Raw genomic sequence first — 7,789 nt, 5'->3', positions numbered from 1 at the left:
AGGCCAGGCAGCTCTGCTGATCTTGCCTGGGCTTATTTATGTGTCTGAGTCAGCAGGCTGATGGCTGATCTGGGATGGCCTCCACTGGGTTGATGAGGGCAGCTTAGCTGTGCTGCACAAGCCTTTGTCCCCCAGGAGGTAAGCCTGAGTGTGTCCTCATGGCCCTGCAGAAGGGCAGCATCAGAGCAAGCCCGATTGCACAAGCCATTTGCAGGCTTCTACCTGTGTTACTTTTACTAATATCCCATTGGTCAAAGCCAGTTGCATCCCTGAGCCCAGAGTCAGAATGGGTAAGGACCACAAAATCAGCAGCAAAGGATGGGTATAAACGTGGACAGGGATGCATCATGGGGGCCAATTTTGTGATCTAGCCCACCATGCTTCAATATTCAAATAGGAAAGGTTTATAATAAAAATCTCCCCTCCATGTACAACTCATGGCAACTATAGCTATGGGTCTCTTCTGTATCCATACAGAGATATTCCATGAGTTTACAACATTTTTGTAATTTTTTATAAATTTTTTAAATTCTTAATTGTTGTGGGTACACAATAGGTGTCTACATTTATGGCATACATGAGATATTTTGACACAGGCATGCAATGCGTAGTAATCACATCATGGAGAATGAGGTATCTGTCCCCTCAAGCATTTATCCTTTGTGTTATAAACAATCCAGTTATACTCTTTTAGTTATTTTAAAATGTACAATTAGGCCAGGCACGATGGCTCACACCTGTACTCCCAGCACTTTGGGAGGCCGAGGCAGGTGGATAACTTGAGGTCAGTTCAAGACCAGCCTGGACAACATGGTGAAATCCCATCTCTACTAAAAATACAAAAAATTACCTGGGCGTGCTGGTACACGCCTGTAGTCCCAGTTACTCGGGAGGCTGAGGCAGGAGAATCGCTGGAACCCAGGAGGCAGAGGTTGCAGTGAGCCGAGATCGCACCACTGCACTCCAGCCTGGGCGACAGAGAGAGACTCTGTCTCAAAAACAAACAAACAAAAACATAATTAAATTATTATTGACTATAGTCACCTTATTGTGCTATCAAATACTAGGTCTTATTCATTCTTTCTATTTTTTTTTTGTATCCATTAACCATCCCCACCTCCCCCTGACCCCCCACTACCCTTCCCACCCCCTGCTAACCATACATTTTTATAATTTTTATGCCTCAGTTGTGCCCAGCCCTTTCCCTACTATCCTCTTAAATCAGCACTTGCCATGGTGCCGAGGCTTTGCCATCATGCTACTTGGGTTCAAGTACTGCCTGTTGGCAGTGTGACCTTGGGCACGTCATTGTCATTCACGGAGCCTCGGTTTCTTCATCTGTAAAATGGGAGTGATAGTGTGTATCTTGCAGGGGTTATTGGGAGGCTTAAACAACATCCTACATACCAAGTCCTGGATATAGTAACTATCAGATAATTGCTTTGTCATTTTTATCATCATCATTATTGTTGTTTTGTTAACTCATGAAGGCATAATGTCCTCCCCTGGTTTCAAGGCTTCTGGAACTCCCAATAGGAAAGGGCTTTCCTTTCCACGTCTGGGAGCCAGCTGACCATCTGCCAGGAGGGATTTCTGTTTAACAAGCTCTTGTAATCTTTGCTGTGATCACGACTCCCTCCCGGGTCTGTCGCTCCTCTGGGGCTTGCAGCCTCTTAGGCTAAGCCTCTGATGGAGCTATGAATATCTGAGCACCTGACCCCGCATTTCAATGTGCCCAGGCTGGTCCCTGAGCCTGCGTGTTTCCTGGGGATCTGACCCAGGAAGGCTGTTTTACATCCTCTCTTTCCAGAAACCCCCACCTCCCCAGCACCAGAAATGTTTACTCATTCAGGCCTTTCACTCAGCAAATATTTATTAAACACCTTACTGTATGCCAGGTCCTGGCATAGACCTAATAGCAATGGTCAGTAACATCTGACCACTGTTTCTGAATCTCCAAGACATTTTCTTGGCCTCTTGAGAAGACAGTTGAAATGCTTGGCCAAAACAGGGTAATTAGACCCAATTTATGGTTACATGGTCAGTTCATTTCCAAGAGTTTGTCTCAAGCTCCTGTCTTAGGGAACTTTCGGCAGGTTCTTTAGAAGCAAAGCCTGTGAAGGGAATTCTTATGCAAGTGATTTATTGAGAAGGCTCTCGGGTGACACCTAGAAAGGACCGAGGGATGGGGACAGGGCAGGCAGAGAAGCTATGCAAGGATGGGCTTGCAGGTGAGGTCTTGACCCAGCCTGATCCCGCAGAAAGCTCTGGAGTTTCTATTGTACTTCAGAGTCTGTCCCACTTCAAGGCAAGGGAACAGAACTTCTGTACCCTGACATGAGTCTGTCATTGGCTATAGGTTGCCCCCAAGGCATTTGGGGGAGGCAGATGCAACTCCAAGCCACTTCTAGGAAGGCAGCTCCAAGCATCTAAGGGCCACTCTCCAAGCAAAGCTGCAGGAGTGAAGGCTTCGTCGCAGCACCAGCTGATGGGCAGGCACGCTGAACCGTAAAAGAGACCCCACAGAAATAAGCTGAGCCCCTCCCTGCACCTGACATTTCCTCCTGACCCAATCCCAGGCAATCACATGATTATTGATGACTGTCACTGAGCTGCAGGGAGGTGGCTCCAAGCACAGATGTTGCATCAGATAAACGCAGTTTCTAATACAGCCTTCTCTGTTCACTAGCTGTGTGATGGGGAGAAAGTCACTCTACCTCTCTGAGCTTCAATTTCTTCCCCAAAATAATGAAGATAAGACCCATCTCAGAGGGCTGTTGGGATTCATGTGTTTGGCCAGTGCCTGATACCTACTGAATACTCCACAGTCATTATCAAGGCAGAGCAAGAGTTTGAACCCAGGATTTCTTGGGTCCCAGTGCTTTGTAATAACCATAAGGCCTTGAAAAAACTTCAGAAACACCCTCTGGATCTTAGTCTGTTTTTTTCATCCAAAAAAGTAGGCTGATTTCTCTCCTGCCTGTTTCTCTGGTACTTTGAGAGGGTGTACATGGCACTGTGAGATAATCCGATTTTCAAGGCTGGAAGAGACTTGGCAATGACCTCAGTCCTTCTCTGTTATTGGGGCCATTTGACAGATGAGTAAATGGAGGCCCAGAGAAGTTAACCAACTTCCCTGACAGCAGAGTTAAGAGAGGAACTTGAAATTCCTACTTCCCACTTCCAGGTTCTTCCCTCCCAGCAGGATGGCCACTCCCTCTCCAGGTGAGCAAATCACTGTCCCCACTGGCTGTAGTTTCCCAATCCAGAAATCATTAAGGGGGCAGACTAGATGCTCTCCAAATCCCTTCAGCTTTGAACATTTCTTGCCTCCAGGTATACCAGGGTGCTCTGCAATCCCAGTAGTACCAAGGAGGATTTCATTCCGGCCATCACGACCCATCTTTGGCCATAGCCAGCAGCAGAATATACTGGGCAGCAAGCTGACATGCCCATTTTACAGATGAGGAAACAGAGGCTCCAAAAGACTTGCCTTTAGGAGATTAGGATCTGCAGTGCCTACAAACCTGCAGTCCCACCTGAGGGGGTGAGGAAGGCCCAAAAAAAGAGATGAGGGAATCCAGGGATTTTATTTTCCCACAGGATCACATTTACCTTAACCTCCTAACTCACAGCCAGGTCACCGGAAACTTCCCACAGATTTCCCGCTGGATTAATTATCCAATAAAGGCAGCCCCATCTTGGACAGTTGTCTTGGCCCAGAGCTGCAGGGTCCAGGATGGCTGTGGGGAGCCATGCTCCATCCAGGGGGCTGTAATGAAGGACACATGCCAAGACATGGGGATCATTACAGAGCAGCCCGTGGGGTCATGGGTGGAGGGATGTAGGGTGTCCCCACATCATCCTAAGGGCTGGAATGCCAGTCATGAGCACGTGACTCTGAAGGCACAGGTCCATCTGCTCTGCTCCTCGACCCCGGCAGGTAACCTGGACATCTCAAGGGACATGGGATGAGGGATGAGGAGGGTGGCTGGAGATGGAAGCAACGGTTCACCCACCAGGCTCTGCTGTCTTTCTGGGCTGAAGGCAAAACCTGCTTCATGAGAATACACTACTAGCATGAGGGCGCTGCCCTCGGGGTGGTCGGGTGCTTTCCAGCACTGTGAATCGTCTCATTTCATCCTCGTAGTAGATGTTGTTGGGGCTGTCAGATCCCCGTGGCTGCTGGAGTTGCCCCCTTCTTAGAGATTTGCCTTCTGCTGATGTGAGCCGATGCCTGGGTGTTTACACCCCCACCCCTCCCTGAGTAGCCATCAACATATACTCACACCTGGCCCCCTTGCCAAGGTGGGATGACTCCAAGCTCAATTTATGCTCCAGAGCCCCTGTGGGATTAGGCCCAAAGCAGGGACCACACCCTTGCTCAGCCCCTCCCCGGGTCCTATCCTGTGTCTCCCCTCCTTTTGAGGTTTTCCTTTCAAGCCCACTCCCCAAATAAATCCTATACACCCCATCCATGTCCCAGGCTTTGCTTCTGCGGGGCCTGACCTAGAACAACCTGCAAAACGACCCCAGAACATTGTCACTGAAAATCAAGCCCCTATGACAGATGAGAGGGAAGGTCACTTGCCCAGAGTCACAAGGCACAGGTTTGACCCAGGTCTGTCTCAGAAAATGCTTGGGCTTGGCTGACCTCTGTGGAAGCTCATTGCAGCCAAGACGGGGATACTTGGGAGGTCTGGGGGCTGGAGGAGGCCTGGGTCACAAAGACCGTTGCTAGCGAGGACACACAGCTCACCCTTTGGGATAATGAGGCCATTGGCAAGCAGGAAGAAGAGATGGCCAGGGAGGGGGAGGTAAAGAGAGCCGGGTGAACCAGGGCAGGCGGCTGTGCCCATCAGGAAGGGAGGCGGAGGACGTCAGCACCTCACCCTCAGGCCTGAGCAGCTGGGGTCCCAGGTGGCTGAGTTACCGCGCCCTGTCACTGGCAGACAGGGCCAGCCTTGCCCTCCACTTCAGGGGTACTTGACGTTCCAGCAATAATAGGGGACATTGAGGCCTGTTCTCCTCCAGCTCCGGGCAGCTGCCACCAAGATGGCCCGACTGAGCCAAGGACATCGGAAACGCTGAAGAACGCACCCTGGATGAGCCCAGAGGCTGCTGGCTTTAAAGGTCTCAGCCAGAAAGCAAGCCTCCCTGCATGGCTTCATCTCTCAAACACGATTCACTGCACCTGAAGAAGGAAAGCCAAACGCCACAGTGTCCCTGCCCCTGTCTCTCAACAGGCCTGTGTCCGTGACCCCTGCAGGAGGGGCATGGCGTGCTTCCTTCCTTCCACACCATCCCCCTTCCAGGTAAATAATCCAGCTCTAGCTTGCTTTGCGGACTTGCCAGATCACCCTTCCCATCACAGTTTCCCAATCTTTCTTCTCTTCCTTGCAAAGGCGTGTATTAAGGGAGATGTCAAGTCATTCATTCGATATAAGCTAATTGAGCACCTACTATGTGTTGGCTTTGGGGGATGCAGCAGCGCATAAGACGATAGGTCCCAGAGCTTAATTGGGGGTGGAAGGTGACGCACCATAAACAAGTAAACACACAGCTGATGTTGGGGTGGGGGGGGGTTGCAGCTGATAATGGGATTCACCCTCCAGAGGCAGAGCACTTAATTAACTTCTGGGACAAGAGGAGGGGAAGGGAAAATGAGGCCCTTAAGGGGACAGGCCAAAGGCTCTCACCCCATGATCAGCCAGGATTCAGCCAAGGACATAAAATCTCAGGTTCAATAAATATTAACTGACAACCTAGTCTGTGCACAGAGCTATGCTAGACACTAGAGATACAGAAGTGAACAAAACAGACGACACCCTTGCCCTCCTGGAGCTGACATTCTTGTGCAGGAGAGGGACAGATGCTACATGGGCACATAAATAGTGAAGATTATTAAGAATAGCTGCTGTTGTGCAGGAAGGCTTAGCCTTTGCCAGGAAACGTTAGATACAAGATGCGGCAGGGCGGAAAACAGGGAGGGTCCCTGCTTTCAGCCAGCAGCTAAACGGTCAAGTTCTATGTACCAGCTGAGAATAGGGCCTGGGGATGAAAGCCAGAGAAGCCTCTCTCAGAAGCCAGGGAAGTGGCTGCTCACCCGCTTAATCCCTCCATGGCTCCCCATTCCCTCCCAATACAATCCACACCGGAGACTACAAGGCCCCACCCACATCTCAAATATCCTGTCAGATGCACTTCCCATCAGCCTTGTCTGACCTCTGGCCTTTCCCCCTGTTCTTACTGTCGGGGAGACTTTCTGTAACCCCATACCAGCCCCACTGTCTCCCCCAACCACTTATCCTTTGGGTACCAGTTTTGAAGTCACCTCCCCCAGGAAGCCTTCCCTGCTCACAACATGGGATAAAGTGCTTGTACCCTGAGGTTATGCCACCCCAGGACACCCCATCTATTTGTCGGCAAGCCCTGGGGGTAGAAACGGGGTCTGTCGTGTCCACAGTTTTCTCTCTATTGCTAGCACAGAGCCAGGCACACAGCATGCAATAAATGACTTAGTGATCAAATGACTGAATATATCTCCCACGAACATATCCACTGTGGTGCCTAAAATCCCACCACTTACCACTCTTGCAGGTTAAGGCGGAGTCAGTACACTACAACCCACATGCATGCGCCTGTTCGTTTATCTCTATGGCTATATTGTTGCTACTACTGCAGAGTGTAGGATCTGCGAAAAAGACCCACCCTATGGCCACAAAACCTAAAACATTTACTATCCGTCCCCTCAGAAAAAAGTTTGCCTGCCCCTATGTTAAGAAATCCAATGACCCTGTCCTGAAATAGGCTCAGCTTCCTTGTCTGTAAAATGGGGACGACACTAGTGCCTACCTGTTAGGGTCACTGGGAGCAGAATACAACGCTTAGAACAGTGCCTGGTACTGAGATTCCTGGGTGTCCACTGTTAATACTGTTACTATTTCCGTGGGCCACTCCATCAGATCAGCTGGAAGAACTCTCTCAGAGAGACGGAACCCAGGCTAGGAATGAAGGGGCCAGGAAGAAAGAGGTCACGAGATTGAGGGGCTCTGGAAAGAGAGGCTGCAGTTTTGTTCACCTCCTCCAAAGCAAGCGTAGGGGTCTCCCTGGGAATTAGAGTCCCCCTGTCATGTCGGGAAGAGCCTGTGGAGCCTCTGTCCCCTGCCCCCAGTGCCAGGTCTGTCTCCCCCGCCTTGTCCCACACACACACACACCATTCACACATGCTCACAGCATTCATGCTAGAATGTATACACACTCACATACACACTTAGGCACCCACCTACACCCTCATGCACACACAATACATATACCAGGACACACTCTCCACTCACACACGCACTCATTCACACACCAACCACGAACACACTTGCACAACCCCCACACCTTGCACACTTGCACGTACACCCACAGTTGAACGCACACACACATGACCTTCCTGTATCTTCTCTGCCCCAGTGCCATGACAACATACGTGAACACATTTCTTTCCTTTTCCAACGCATCTCTTGGTGAAGATGCTTTTTGCAGAGAATGAGACACACAGAGCAAGTGAGAGAGAAGAATTCTGTGTCTGAACCATTCTGGTGGCCCGGCGGCAACAGGGATTTCACGGTCCCTCTCTGTGGGGCTCACTTACTCCATGGTTTTCCCAAGCATGTCCACCTATTTGAGCTGGAGGGTGCATGTGTCGGAGTGTGTGCGGCGCATGGGTGCGCATGCTGGGGTGAGTACAAGCTCCTGAGCCACTCCCTTTTCTGGGGATTGCAGCCCCTCCTCTAACCAT

This window comes from Pan paniscus, chromosome 10 (genome assembly GCF_029289425.2).
Source record: "Pan paniscus chromosome 10, NHGRI_mPanPan1-v2.0_pri, whole genome shotgun sequence".
In the NCBI taxonomy this organism is placed as follows: domain Eukaryota; kingdom Metazoa; phylum Chordata; class Mammalia; order Primates; family Hominidae; genus Pan; species Pan paniscus.
This window is presented reverse-complemented; position numbering follows the sequence as displayed.